Source organism: Pleurodeles waltl, chromosome 11 (assembly GCF_031143425.1).
Source record: "Pleurodeles waltl isolate 20211129_DDA chromosome 11, aPleWal1.hap1.20221129, whole genome shotgun sequence".
NCBI lineage: Eukaryota > Metazoa > Chordata > Amphibia > Caudata > Salamandridae > Pleurodeles > Pleurodeles waltl.
The window spans coordinates 806799036-806815196 of NC_090450.1; positions in this window are offsets into that span (position 1 = coordinate 806799036).

The window sequence follows — 16161 nt, forward strand, 5'->3', positions numbered from 1 at the left end:
GAGGAGGTGCTACCAACATCCAGTCCCCCCACAGAAGAGGCCCACAGTGATGACAGCAGCTCTGTACGCCTGGATCACGATGACCACCCTGGCCCATCAGGGACCTCTGGACAGTCGGTTACCCTGCCACAGTCCCATACCACCACAGACCCTCCCCCCTCAGGAAACACCAGCACAGCACCCACCCAGCAGGCCCATACCTCTGTCCCCAGGACACGTCAATGAGCAGTGTGTCCACCACTACAGGGACCCCATGAAACCTCACAAACCCAAGACAATCAGGGACCTGCGGTCAGTGGCAGTGGGTACATGGTTCAGGGGACAGAGACACAGGACTACAGGGAAGCTGGGAGAACTGCTGAGCGACAGGGGGAGGACAGGCCCAGGGAACCCACTCTCCACAAGGCACTTGCAGGGATCCTGGGAGCATACCACCATTCCCAGGAGACCTTGGGCCAGATACTGGCCAAGTTGCAGGAGACCCAGCGGCTGCAGGAGGGACAGTACCTGGGGATCAGGGAGGACCTCAAACACATCCACACCATCCTGGTCACCATTGCAGGGGTGCTGGCTGACATGGCCAACACCATGAGGGAGGCAGTGGCACACCAACGGGCCCCTGACACTAGCCACACCGATAAACAGCCCTCCACCTCTGCCGGCGCTAGTAGACAGGAGGCCCCGCCCCGGAACAACAGGCCACCAGCACCCCAACCCCGGCAGAAGAACCACCCTGCAAACGGTCCCTGCGATCCAGGCAGAAGCCATTGCCAAGACCCCGCCAGGAAATAAGCCATTGCTCCCCTTCCTATGCCCCATTGGACAATGCACCTGTGATACAAAGAGAATGGACTCTAACTGGACATTACTCCACCATCACCCCAGCCCATTGCACATCACCCTCAACCTCTTCGCACTTAAATAAACACCCTTGAAACAAATACAACTCTGGAGTCTGTCAATTGATTGAAATATGTATTAGTTCAACAATCTGTAAACATTGCAATTCATATGTACAGTTATATATACTTTGGTATGACCTGTAGTGGGCAGCAGTAAACACACCAGGAGCCAGAGTGGGGCACAGAGATCTGAAAATAGAGATGCCAAAGGGTACAGTAAGTGGCCATAGACATAGGGAAATCATGCTGCCATGTCCAGTGTCCAACAGAAAACTGCAATGTAAAGTGAAGTTACAGTGTCTTACCTGTGTTTCATTGGAAGTACTGCTGCATGAGAGAACTTCTGTTGTCCACATCTTCATCCTCTGTCCACAGGCTCCACCGCTGCCGCAAGACCATCTCCAGGCTCATCCTCCTTCAGAAAAGGCACCTGGCGTCTCAAGGCCAGGTTGTGCAACATGCAACATGCAACAATGATCTGGCACCCCTTCTTGGGTGAGTAGTACAGGGATCCACCAGTCAGATGGAGGCACCTGAACCTGGCCTTCAGGAGGCCGAAGGGTATCTCAATTATCCTCCTTGTTCACCCATGTGCCTCATTGTAACGTTCCTCTGCCCTTGTCCTGGCATTCCTCACTGGGGTCAGTAGCCATGAGAGGTTGGGGTAACCAGAGTCACCTGCAAATATTGAGGGATACCTGTTAGTCACACACTCACCCTTAGGGACAACCCCATACCCATACACCAACATATACTGGGGGGTACCTTGGGCTCACCTATTAGCCACACCCGGTGCCTCTGGAGTTGAGCCATCACATATGGGATGCTGTTATTCCTCAAGATAAACGCATCATGCACAGAGCCAGGATACTTGGCATTCACATTGGAGCTGTACTGGTCCGCCAAACACACCATCTGCACATTCAGAGAGTGATAGCTTTTCTCCCGTTGGGGGGGGGGGGGGGCACAAATGCTACATGTGTACCATCAATGGCACCAATGATGTTGGGGATATGTCCCAGGGCTTAAAAGTCAGCTTTCACTGTGGCCAAATCCTCCATCTGGGGGAATATGATGTAGCTGCGCATGTGTTTCAGCAGGGCAGACAACACTCTGGTCAACACAGTGGAGAACATTGGCTGAGACATCTCTGATGCCAAGGCTACTGTTGTTTGGAAGGGACCACTTGCCAGGAAATGGAGCACTGACAGGACCTGCACTAGAGGGGGGATACCTGTGGGGTGGCGGACTGCTGAAATCAGGTCTGGCTCCAATTGGGCACCCAGTTCTTGGATTGTGGCCCGATCAAGTCTGTAGGTAAGTATTATGTGCCTGTCCTCCATAGTCGGCAGGTCCACAAGGGGTCTGTACACGGGGGATGTCTCCATCTCCTATTCATCCACAGCGGTTGAACTCTAGGGTGGAAAACGGTGAGCAGAGGGTCATATTCACACATATGTTGCAATAAAAATTCATTTCTTCCTTTACGGAAACAGTATGTGAATTTGAAAATCAGTTGATGTGCCAATGTCTGCTGTGACACAGTTAGGTACCATGTCCTGTGCCCCCATGAAAGGGGGGGCTGCCAAACCTCTGAGGAGAGACAAGTGGAAATTAGGTAATTCCGCTGGCGTTGTGCGCCGTTGCGGTCGGCGGTCGTTGACCGCCGCACAACTTGGCATTGGTTATCATTGAGCCCTATGGGTTCCAGGAGCCAATGGTGATGTACACCTGCAGTGACGGTATGCACCGCCACGGACATGACTGCCATTTTCTAACTGTTCAATCACTTGCTACCTGACCTTCAACAGGAGAGGACCTATATTGCAAGTGCTGCTGTGACCTATGTCTGTAAGCGACAATGGAGCGAGTGTCAGGGGAAAGGGCCCCCACCTTCACTTCAGAGGAGATGGAGAGACTGGTGGATGGGGTCCTACCCCAGTATACTTCACTCTATGGTCCTCTAGACAAACAGGTGAGTACACTGTGAGCATGATGCGTGGGCCATGAATGTATGGAGTGCTGTGTGTGTATGCCTCGTGTGGGGGGGGGGTGCTGAGGGGTCCTGGGTAGAGTGCTGCATGTCTGGTGGTCAATGTCTGTGGGTGAGGGGATGGGAGGGATATTGTGCAACTTGAGTGTAACAGTCCGGACGGTATTACTAATCACTTTTTTCTATGCTTATTTCCCTGTAGGTCAGCGCCCATCAGAAAAAGGGTATTTGGCGTGCCATCGGCAAGGAGGTGCGGACCCTGGGGGTCTTCGACGGGCGGAGCACCCTCTGCCGCAAATGGTGGGAGGACCTGTGCCGCTGGGCATGGAAGATGGTGGAGGCCCAGCTGGGGCTGGCCTCCCAACGAGGAAGGGGTGCCCGTCGTACCCTGACCCCCCTGATGTTACGCATCCTGGTGGTGGCCTATCCAGAATTGGATGGGCGCTTGAAGGCATCACAGCAGCCACAAGGGGGTGAGTACAGATTTATATTCTTGACTTTGCGCGCGTTAAGGTTTTACCTGGTGGGGGATGTGGGCTGTGGGTGCCCCTAGGCCAGGACGAACTGGCAGGGTAGGTCCCTTTTTGGGCAGGCTCTGAAGCACTCCAACCCCAATAGTGTTAGTGGGCATCTACTACTGGGCAAGGTCCTGTGGGTTTCAGGTGTGCAGCTCATGGCATTAGGCATTGTACCCCAAGGGCTGGTGACTAGCTGTGTAACTGGAAGTGCATGGCCTAGTGCATAGGGCAGCTCCCTGTGTGTTGTGTACCCCAACTGTAGTGGTGTTGCTGGTATTGACCAAGTGTATCCTCTGTCTCCCCCCCCTTTTTGTTTTGTCACCCTGTCTTTGTGTGCATTAGCATCATCTGGTGGAGGAGCAGAGGCACCGGCGAAGGAGGGAGCTGCATCTCACATGGGCCTGGAGGCTGCCTCCACTGTATCCCCCTCCTCCACTTCGTCCACCTCCCTCCCAGTAGCGTCTCCACTCACACCTGCATGCACTCACTACACGCCCCTCACTGGCAGTCACCACCCCACATCCATGCACACGTCCCCTGTGTCCTCTTCCACTGTGTCTGTAACCCCTCCTCCCAAAGTACACAAACGCAAACACACACCCACCCAACAACCATCCACCTCACAACAGCATCCAACCCATGCACCTGCGCCCAAACACAGCAGACTGACACCTCCTACAACCACTCCCTCTTCCTCCACTCCCAAAAATTCACCCTCTTCCTGCCTCAGTGTCCTTAACAAGCTTTTCCTCGCCACCCTTGACCTATTCCCTCACCCTCCCCCCCTCCCCCCCACATCCTTCACCTTGGGCTAGGGTGGCCAGAACCCAGCCCAGCACCTCAGCCACCAAGTCCACATCCTCTGTGGTTTATGGAGCTCAGAGAGGCTCTAAGGAGGCACCCGTCAGCCCCGCCAGTGTGCCACCAACACCTGCCAAGGACAAGAAGGTTCCACCACCAGGATAGGGCAAAAAGGGGAAAGCATCCAGCGAGGAGAAGGAGGCACAACCAGCCAGCAAGGCCAAGGCAAAGACTCCAGCTGGCAGAAGCAAGGAGGTACCACCATCTGCCAAGGGCAGGAAGGGGCACAGAACACCAGGCAGGGCACTTCAGCCGTCCAAGGCTGTAGGGGAAGGGCTGGAGCCTCCCCCCTCCACTGGCAGCACCGCCACCTGCACTGCGGACAGCAGCACCGCCACCAGCAGCAGCAGCCCCAGTGGGCAGCTGTCCGAGGCTGCAGGGGAAGGGCAGCAGCCTTCCCCCTCCACTGGCAGAACCACCAGCTGCACCACGGCCACCACCACCACCTGCACCGCGGACACCACCACCAGCTGCCCCGTGGCCAGCACCGCCACCCGCACCGCAGACAGCAGCACCGCCACCAGCAGCAGCAGCCCCAATGGCCAGCCGTCCGAGGCTGCTGGGGAAGGGCTGGAGCCTCCCCCCACCACTGGCAGCACCGCCACCTGCACCGGAACTGCAACCACTGTACAGCCGTGCCCGTCAGTGGATGGACTGTAGTCATGCATCCATGGTGTGTCATGCATCCTGCCCACACAAAATCGTGAGGATCTGACACCCAGGTGAGTGACTGTGACCTTGCACACCCCATGTGCTGCATCACTGGGCACCAAGCCCCCTCCAGAACCAGTGGAAGAAGGCATCCACTCACTCTATCCTTGGCAGGATGAAGCACACTGGGCACCTAGCCCCCTCCAGAACCAGTGGAAGAAGGCATCCACTCACCCTACCCTTGGCAGGATGAAGCACACTGGGCACCAAGCCCCCTCCAGAACCAGTGGAAGAAGGCATCCACTCACCCTACCCTCGGCAGGATGAAGCACACTGGGCACCAAGCCCCCTCCAGAACCAGTGGAATAAGGCATCCACTTACCCTATCCTTGGCAGGATGAAGCACACTGGGCACCAAGCCCCCCCCCGAACCAGTGGAAAACCGGCACCCACTAGAGAGAATGTGGCCTTGCACTCCCCAGGACTAAGCAGCGGGCAAACCACCCACTTGAGAGACTGCAGCCTTGCACTCCCCAGGGCCAAGCAGTGGGCAAAGCACCCACTTGAGAGACTGTGGCTTTGATCTCCCCAGGACCAAGCAGTGGGCAAAGCACCCACTTGAGAGACTGTGGCTTTGCACTCCCCAGGACCAAGCAGTGGGAAAAGCACCCACTTGAGAGACTGTGGCTTTGCACTCCCCAGGACATCCCTGTGGGCATGGAGCCCCCTCCATGAGCAGTGGTGTTGTACCATCTTCCGGCTGAGGTGCCCCCCCCCCTTTCCCGTCACCCGAGGTGCCTGCGTGTTTTTAACCTGATGCCCCTGCAGTGTTCTCTCCGTATTGAGGAAGGAGTCAAGTGTGGGCTTGGCCTATGTGTTTTGGCCCAGTGGGCCACGGACATTTTGAGTGGACATTGTCCCGCCTTTTGTACATATTGTATATTTTGTAAATACTGTTTCTGAATTATTAACGTATTTCTAACTATTTCTAATATAACACTCATTTGACTCAATTCCTTTTGTCCTTGTGTTATTCCTGAGGGTTACGGGGTGTATATGTAATGTTGTTGCATGTGTTTGTGTGTATGGTGTTGGGGGTGAGGGTGGGGGTGTTGCATGTGTGTGTCACTCTCTTTTTCCTACCCCCTCCCCTATGTGCTAGATGCAGTACTCACCGTGGTCGTCGCGACGCCGCCATTGGTACTCCTGGTATATGACCAGAAACACCAGCATGGGGAAGACCTGCAGCTCGGGCTCCATGGCGTCCTGGTTTTTCCTTGAGTGTCGAGAGGTGAGTGGTTTCCCTTCAAAGTACTGTTTCTGCCATGCTTTTGATGGCGTTGGTACCGCCCCGGAAAAGCTGGCAGATGGGCGGGTTGTAATAGGGTGGGCGGTACATTGTCTTCCGTCTGGCTGTTGGCGGTGACTGCCGTGGTGTTTGTTGCTACCGCTCTGGCGGTCAGAGTGTTAAAGTGGCTGTATCTGTTGGTGGTTTCCGCCGTGGTCATGATTCCATTTTTGTTATCGCCAGCCTGTTGGCGGTATTACCGCTGCTTTAACACCGACCTCCAGGGGTGTAATGAGGGCCTTAATGTCACATAAAATCTTGGCATTTGAGGTGGTGATGAGAGATACGATGAATTCAATTTCCAAGGGAAGGTATGTGAAATATAGCATTACGAAAGCCGAAAGGGAGGCTTTATCTGTCTTGAGATTGAATAAGGAAATAGTGATCAAAACGGCTGACAAGAGAGGAGCTATAGTAGTACAGAACACTAGTGATTATAAGAATGAGATCTTAATGCAATTGGCAGATCAAGGAAGCTATAGGAGATTGGAACGGGACCCAACAAGTGAAGTGGGGGATTTGATCAAAAGAGTGACTAATGAGGGTGTGTTGATGGGTTTTCTTACGGATTTGGAATATGAATTTTTGAATAAGAATAATCCCCGTATTCCAACTATTTACACACTCCCCAAAATACACAAGAATCCTGTGAAACCTCCAGGTCGCCCGATTATATCAGGGTGTGGCTCAATTCTTGAACAGTTTGTAAGTATGTTGATTTATTTTTAAAACCTTTAGTACCAATGATGGAGGCCTATTTGAGAGATACAATGGACACTATTAGATTGATGTATGATGTACATTTTGACTGTGAGAAACACATTTTGGTAACAATGGATATTGTTTCATTGTATACTAATATCCCTCAGGGACATACTTTACAGGTGATTAGAGAAATATTTGAGGGAAGAGTACCGCCGATGCAAGTGCCTACTGATTTCATTGCTAATTTATTGGAGATAGCAATATTATGTACAGACGAAAGGAGTAGCGATGGGTGCAACTTTTGCACCAGATGTAGCAATTCTATATATGGATAATTTTGAGACGCAATTTATCTTTGATCAAACATTACCATATTTGGCACATATAACCTTATGGAAATGCTATATAGATGATGTGCTAATGATCTGGACAGGCACACATTGTGATTTGTTGGATTTCCACAAATGGTTGAATAGGAGAACATAGGATATACAATTTACTATACAGTATAGATCCTTTGAGATCAATTTTTTAGATTTAACTATTAAGAGTACAAGATGATCAATTGTATACTACTCTATATAGGAAGGAAAGTGAGAGAAATTCTCTCTTCAGTATACAAGTCATCATCCTCGGAATTTTAGGGATAATTTGCCGTATGGTCAATTCCTTTGTCTCTGACAAACTGTTCCCGGAAACATGATTATTTTGTAGAATATGAAGAGTTGATGAACCGTTTGCTAATGCGAGGTTACCCAAAGGGGTTTGTGAGGAAAGCTTGCAAAAGAGCTTGGTTTTGGCATTGTGGGTTCTTACTTGAACCTAAGGTCCTTACAGATATAGATAACAACAGGATGATCTGTATTACGACATATTGTACTAGAAGTACAGAAATTAGAAAGATTATTAACCAACATTGGACCTTGATTTCAGATGAACTTGAAGTTAATGATTTTCCAATGCATGCATTTAAGATGGGTAAGAACATTAAAGATTGGGTGGTTAGTTCTTTGTTGGCGGAACCGCCGAGACCCTCTCTGCTAATGATGTTGAATTTACCAAAGATTGTTGGGCATTTCAAATGTGGGTCATGTAAGGTTTGTGCACAATGCTTGGAAACTAAAATCTTTAAACATAAACATGTGTGGGTGACATTGAAGGAACATACTAATTGCAACTGTAATAATGTAATCTATGTGATTAAATGTCCCTGTGATTTAATATATGTTGAGCAGACAAAGCAAAAAGTGAAGGTGTGGGTTATGCAACATTGTAGTCGGATTAGATGTAAAAATCAAGGTGCACCTTTGGTTGATCACTTTACCACATTGAATCATTCAGTGGTCTCACTGAGATGGTCTGTGATTGAAAAAATCAATGTCAGTCGATGAGGGGGCAATATATCAGATAGCCTCAATTTACGGGAATGTAAAGGGATTCATCTTTTGGATTCTGTTCTTCAGTGTCTGAATGAATCTGAGGAGATAGCAAGACAAACAGCTAGTTTATCCAATGGTTGAGTTATGACGTTTAAGTGAATAAACACCCTTTTGACAAGTAGACCCACTTAGGATGTGTTTGGTGATGATTGGGTTTTATAATTTTTTGGAAGTTTATGATTCCCATTTACATTGTAATTTGTGCATATTGGCTAGTTCTTCAATGAATAAGTTGTGATTTATTATACCTATATTGACACTCTTTCTTCCCTCTCACTAATTTCTATGTGATGAGAGAGGGGGAGTTTTTTAATATAGGCGTTGTATTATGGAATGTTTTATAAATCAGGGTCCGAACGTAGGTATTAGTTCTTGATTGATTTATAGATACAGATGATGCACATGAGGCACGTTTCATTTTTGGTTGTGATTTGGAGATTTGGGGGGTCATTACAACATTGGCGGTAAAAGCCGCTTACCGCCGTGCAGAAGACCGCCAATACACCGCCGCGGCCGCGGAATTCCACCACAGCTATTATGACCCACAGCACGGAATTCGCCGAAATTCAGACACCCACACAACTCCGCCACACCAAAGGTCAGTGATAAACTGGCGAAAACAATTCCTCCACCGTCACGCCAACAGAAACACGCCCATGCTATCACGACCCACGAATCCACGCGGCGGTCTTTCAACCGCAGTATATCTCCAAAACACAGCCACATTGGACAATTTGAAATACACACACCTGATACACATACAAACAACACTCCCACACACCCATTACAATATAAAACACACACCCACATCACCCACAAACCCCTACGACCAAAAAATCTGAAAGAATGCCAGATAGAGACTACAGCAATAGACAACCCCACCACACAGAGGCACACAACACCATCACCCACAGAACTTCCACGCACCTCACACAACACACCCCACACATCACCACAGTCATCAACACATACACCACCCCACACATTGTAGGAAAGTACCATCTTGCCTGGCATGTTACCCCCATTTTTCACTGTATATATGTTGTTTTAGTTGTATGTGTCACTGGGACCCTGGTAACCCAGGGCCCCAGTGCTCATAAGTGTGCCTGAATGTGTTACCTGTGTAGTGACTAACTGTCTCACTGAGGCTCTGCTAATCAGAACCTCAGTGGTTATGCTCTCTCATTTCTTTCCAAATTGTCACTAACAGGCTAGTGACCATTTTTACCAATTTACATTGGCTTACTGGAACACCCTTATAATTCCCTAGTATATGGTACTGAGGTACCCAGGGTATTGGGGTTCCAGGAGATCCCTATGGGCTGCAGCATTTCTTTTGCCACCCATAGGGAGCTCTGACAATTCTTACACAGGCATGCCACTGCAGCCTGAGTGAAATAACGTCCACGTTATTTCACAGCCATTTTACACTGCACTTAAGTAACTTATAAGTCACCTATATGTCTAACCTTTACCTGGTAAAGGTTAGGTGCAAAGTTACTTAGTGTGAGGGCACCCTGGCACTAGCCAAGGTGCCCCCACATTGTTCAGAGCCAATTCCCTGAACTTTGTGAGTGCGGGGACACCATTACACGCGTGCACTACATATAGGTCACTACCTATATGTAGCTTCACAATGGTAACTCCGAATATGGCCATGTAACATGTCTATGATCAGGGAATTGCCCCCTCTATGCCATCCTGGCATAGTTGGCACAATCCCATGATCCCAGTGGTGTGTAGCACAGACCCTGGTACTGCCAAACTGCCCTTCCTGGGGTTTCACTGCAGCTGCTGCTGCTACCAACCCCTCAGACAGGCATCTGCCCTCCTGGGGTCCAGCCAGGCCTGGCCCAGGATGGCAGAACAAAGGACTTCCTCTGAGAGAGGGTGTTACACCCTCTCCCTTTGGAAAATGGTGTGAAGGCAGGGGAGGAGTAGCCTCCCCCAGCCTCTGGAAATGCTTTCTTGGGCACAGATGTGCCCAATTCTGCATAAGCCAGTCTACACCGGTTCAGGGACCCCTTAGCCCCTGCTCTGGCGCGAAACTGGACAAAGGAAAGGGGAGTGACCACTCCCCTGACCTGCACCTCCCCTGGGAGGTGTCCAGAGCTCCTCCAGTGTGCTCCAGACCTCTGCCATCTTGGAAACAGAGGTGCTGCTGGCACACTGGACTGCTCTGAGTGGCCAGTGCCACCAGGTGACGTCAGAGACTCCTTGTGATAGGCTCCTTCAGGTGTTGCTAGCCTATCCTCTCTCCTGGGTAGCCAAACCCTCTTTTCTGGCTATTTAGGGTCTCTGTCTCTGGGGAAACTTTAGATAACGAATGCAAGAGCTCATCCGAGTTCCTCTGCATCTCTCTTTTCACCTTCTGCCAAGGAATCGACTGCTGACCGCGCTGGAAGCCTGCAAACCTGCAACATAGTAGCAAAGACGACTACTGCAACTCTGTAACGCTGATTCTGCCGCCTTCTCGACTGTTTTCCTGCTTGTGCATGCTGTGGGGGTAGTCTGCCTCCCCTCTGCACCAGAAGCTCCGAAGAAATCTCCCGTGGGTCGACGGAATCTTCCCCCTGCAACCGCAGGCACCAAAAAGCTGCATTACCGGTCCCTTGGGTCTCCTCTCAGCACGACGAGCGAGGTCCCTCGAATCCAGCGACTCTGTCCAAGTGACCCCCACAGTCCAGTGACTCTTCAGTCCAAGTTTGGTGGAGGTAAGTCCTTGCCTCACCTCGCTGGGCTGCATTGCTGGGAACCGTGACTTTTGCAGCTACTCCGGCCCCTGTGCACTTCTGACGGAAATCCTTTGTGCACAGTCCAGCCTGGGTCCACGGCACTCTAACCTGCATTGCACGACTTTCTAAGTTGGTCTCCGGCGACGTGGGACTCCTTTGTGCGACTTCGGGTGAGCACCGTTTCACGCATCCTCGTAGTGCCTGTTTCGGGGACTTCTCCGGGTGCTACCTGCTGCTGAGAGGGCTCCTTGTCTTGCTCGACGTCCCCTCTCTCTCCTGGTCTAATTTGCGACCACCTGGTCCCTCCAGGGCCACAGCAGCGTCCAAAAACGCTAACCGCACGATTTGCAGCTAGCAAGGCTTGTTGGCGTTCTTTCGGCGGGAAAACACTTCTGCACGACTCTCCACGGCGAGAGGGATCCGTCCACCAAAGGGGAAGTCTCTAGCCCTTTTCGTTCCTGCAGAAACCTCAGCTTCTTATGTCCAGTAGAAGCTTCTTTGCACCCGCAGCTGGCATTTCCTGGGCATTTGCCCATCTCCGACTTGCTTGTGACTTTTGGACTTGGTCCCCTTGTTCCACAGGTACCCTAGATTGGAAATCCACAGTTGTTGCATTGTTGGTTTGTGTCTTTCCTGCATTATTCCTCTAACACGACTTCTTTGTCCTTAGGGGAACTTTAGTGCACTTTGCACTCACTTTTCAGGGTCTTGGGGAGGGTTATTTTTCTAACTCTCACTATTTTCTAATAGTCCCAGCGACCCTCTACAAGGTCACATAGGTTTGGGGTCCATTCGTGGTTCGCATTCCACTTTTGGAGTATATGGTTTGTGTTGCCCCTATCCCTATGTTTCCCCATTGCATCCTATTGTAACTATACATTGTTTGCACTGTTTTCTAAGACTATACTGCATATTTTTGCTATTGTGTATATATATCTTGTGTATATTTCCTATCCTCTCACTGAGGGTACACTCTAAGATACTTTGGCATATTGTCATAAAAATAAAGTACCTTTATTTTTAGTATAACTGTGTATTGTGTTTTCTTATGATATTGTGCATATGACACTAAGTGGTACTGTAGTAGCTTCACACGTCTCCTAGTTCAGCCTAAGCTGCTCTGCTAAGCTACCATTATCTATCAGCCTAAGCTGCTAGACACCCTATACACTAATAAGGGATAACTGGGCCTGGTGCAAGGTGCAAGTACCCCTTGGTACTCACTACAAGCCAGTCCAGCCTCCTACACACATCACCTACACCACCCCATGTCACGCCAAAGACACCCCAGGTTTTCCGAGGAGGAGCTCAGGGTCATGGTGGAGGAAATCCTACGGGTAGAGCCACAGCTATTTGGAGCCCAGGTGCAGCACACCTCCATAGCCAGGAAGATGGAGCTATGGCGAAGAATCGTCAACAGGGTCAACGCTGTGGGACAGCATCCAAGAAATCGGGAGGACATCCGGAAGAGGTGGAACGACCTACGGGGGAAGGTGCGTTCAGTGGTCTCCAGGCACAAAATCGCGATTCAGCGGACTGGCGGCAGACCCCCACCTCCTCCCCCACAACTAACAACATGGGAGGAGCAGGTCTTGACCATCATGCATCCTGAGGGCCTCGGAGGAGTCGGTGGAGGAATGGACACTGGTAAGTCAAATCTTAACTATCATATCCCCCACCATACCTGCATGCTATCACACACCCCCACCCCCACCCCCTCCCCTATCACTCCAACTCCTCACTAATGTACTCATAACACAAACCAAACATCCCAACACCAAGCCCTGCATGACACAACTAAGCATGGACACCCAGCACTAAAGCATGCTCACTGCACATACCCATAACAAACCCCCAACCATCATCATACAAGCCCCCACACAGGAATGCTTGCACTGGGGTACACGCACACCCACCCATTGCACACCATGACACACACACATGCAATAATAATGCTCTTATACCCCTGCAGGACCACTACGTAACGTCACCACACAGGAGGGTCCAGACATCTCCACTCCACCCACAGAAGAGGTCCACAGTGACGACAGCAGCTCTGGCCAACTGGATCCAGATGACCAGCCCGGACCATCGTGGGCCTCGGGACAGTCGGTTCCCCTTGCACAGGCACAGCCCAATACTGACCTTCCACCCTCTGGTAACACCAGCACAGCACCCACCCAGCGGGCCCATACCTCCGTCCCCAGGACACGTCAATCAGCGGTGTGTCCACCACTACAGGGAACCCAGGGTAACCCACCACCCCAACAACAACAGGGACCTGGGGGCAGTGGTAGTGGGCACACGGTCCAGGGGACGGAGGCCCAGGAACACAGGGGAACTGGGAGGGCTGCTGTGCAACAGGGGGCGGACAGGCCAAGGGAACCCACTCTCCACGAGGCCCTCTCCTCCATCATGGGAGCATACCACCACTCCCAGGAGACGATGGCGACGGTTTTGGCCAAGTTTCAGGAGACCCAGCGCCTGCAGGACGAACAGTATTTGGGCTTCAGGGAGGAGCTCAGAACCATCAGCTCCGCCCTGGGCACCATCGTAGGGGTGCTGAAGGACATACAAAAGACCATGAGGGACACCGTGGCACTCCAAGGGGCCCCTGACACTAGCATGGAAGATGAACTGCCCACCACCTCCGCCGGCGCTAGTGGACAGGACGCCCCGCCACAGGACCACCTCACCAGCACCCCACCCCCTGCAGAGGGAGAACCACCCCGTAAGCGGTCCCTGAGATCCAGGAACAGAACAGAGCAAGATGGCAAGCCCCCCGCCAGGAAATGAGACCACCCTGATTGTCCTCCCACTGTCTCACTTTGTTACCCTGTCCAGATTGGAACTGCCCCAGCTCCACTTCCTATGTCCATATGGGCAGTGCACCTGTGAGACTAATAGACTGGACTCTGCCATGGACATTCCTCCACCATCACCCATCACCATTTTGCCACCCCCTCCAATAATTACCACTTCAATAAACACCCTTAAACCACAAAACAATCTAGAGTCAGTCTGTGATTTTGAAAATGTGTATTAGCAATGACAGTGACAAAATGCGTTTTCAAATGTAATGCCAACATACCTATGTCACACATCACTAGTCCATGAAGGATGCAAGCAGATGACACACGTTGGTAACCACACTTGTGAAACCTTAATGGAAATGTACAACTCAGTTACCAAATACTGCTACTAATTGACAGACAGGATAGAGGTAGAAGTGTGAAAGTGAATGTGATAGTAAAAAATTGTTCTCACCTGTGTGTCACTGGAAATATTGCAGTATGACTGACTCCCTGTTGTCTATGTCTTCTTCCTCAGCTTCCTCCTCATCACTGCCCACAGGCTCCACAGCTGCCACAACACCGTCATCTGGACCATCCTCCTGCAGAAAAGGCACCTGGCGTCGCAAAGCAAGATTGTGAAGCATCGAGCAGGCGATGATGATCTGGCACACCTTCCTTGGTGAGTAGAATAGGGAACCACCTGTCATATGGAGGCACCTGAACCTGGCCTTCAGGAGGCCGAAGGTGCGTTCGATCACCCTCCTAGTCCGCCCATGTGTCTCATTGTAGCGTTCCTCTGCCCTGGTCCTGGGATTCCTCACTGGGGTCAATAGCCAGGACAGGTTGGGGTAACCAGAGTCCCCTAATAGCCACACCCGGTGCCTCTGGAGTTGACCCATCACATACGGGATGCTGCTATTCCGCAGGATGTATGCGTCATGCACTGAACCAGGGAACATAGCATTCACATGGGAGATGTACTGGTCTGCCAAACATACCATCTGTACATTCATCGAATGATAACTCTTCCGGTTCCTGTACACCTGTTCACTCCTGCGTGGGGGGACCAGAGCTACATGGGTGCCATCAATAGCACCTATGATGTTAGGGATATGTCCCAGGGCATAGAAGTCACCTTTCACTGTAGGCAAGTCCTCCACCTGAGGGAAAACGATGTAGCTCCTTACGTGTTTCAGCAGGGCAGACAACACTCTGGACAACACGTTGGAAAACATAGGCTGGGACATCCCTGATGCCATGGCCACAGTTGTTTGAAATGATCCACTTGCAAGGAAATGGAGCACTGATAGCACCTGCACTTCAGGGGGTATTCCTGTGGGATGGCTGATTGGTGGGATCAGGTCTGGCTCCAACTGGGTACACAGTTCCTGGATTGTGGCACGGTCAAACCTGTAGGTGATGATCAAATGTCGCTCCTCCATTGTTAACAGGTCCACCAGCGGTCGGTCGGTACACCGGAGGATTCCGCCATCTCCTCAAATGTCCCAGCTGACGGTGCCTAAGAAGGACAACAGCGACCACAGAGTCAACAAATTCCCAGGTATGTGCCCACAGCTACACAGAACACAACACCAAATACAAAACTCTTCCTGTATGTGTGTTGAGTGTAGGCCTAGGTATGTGTGACGCAGTAGTAAATGAAGCCACGTGGGCCCCTGAAATGGCGGCTGCCTGACCTCTAAAGTGGGACAATGGGATGTGAGGTATCTGCGCTGGCGTTGTACACCGTCGCGGTAGGCGGTCGTAGACCGCGGCGCAATGCTGCATTGGTTAACATTGGACCCTATGGGTCCCAGGAGCCAATGATGAAGTGCACCGGCGGTGATGATACACACCGCCGCGGACGTCACCGCCGCGGACGTGACCGCCATTTTCTATCTGTTCAATCACTGATACCTGATCTTCGACAGGAGAGGACCTACACTGCAAGTGCTGCTGTGACCTCGGTCTGGAAGAGACAATGGCTGCTGCGTCTGGGGAAAGGGCCCCTGCCTTCACTGCTCAGGAGTTGGAGAAGCTAGTAGACGGTGTCCTCCCCCAGTACACGCTACTCTACGGTCCTCCAGACCAACAGGTAAGTACACAGGGAGCACGTTGTATGGGGTATGCCTGGTGGAGAGGGCTGGATGTCAGTAGCAAGGGGGCAGAGTTCAGCGACCATGAAGGACTGTGAATGCATGTGCCACATGGCAA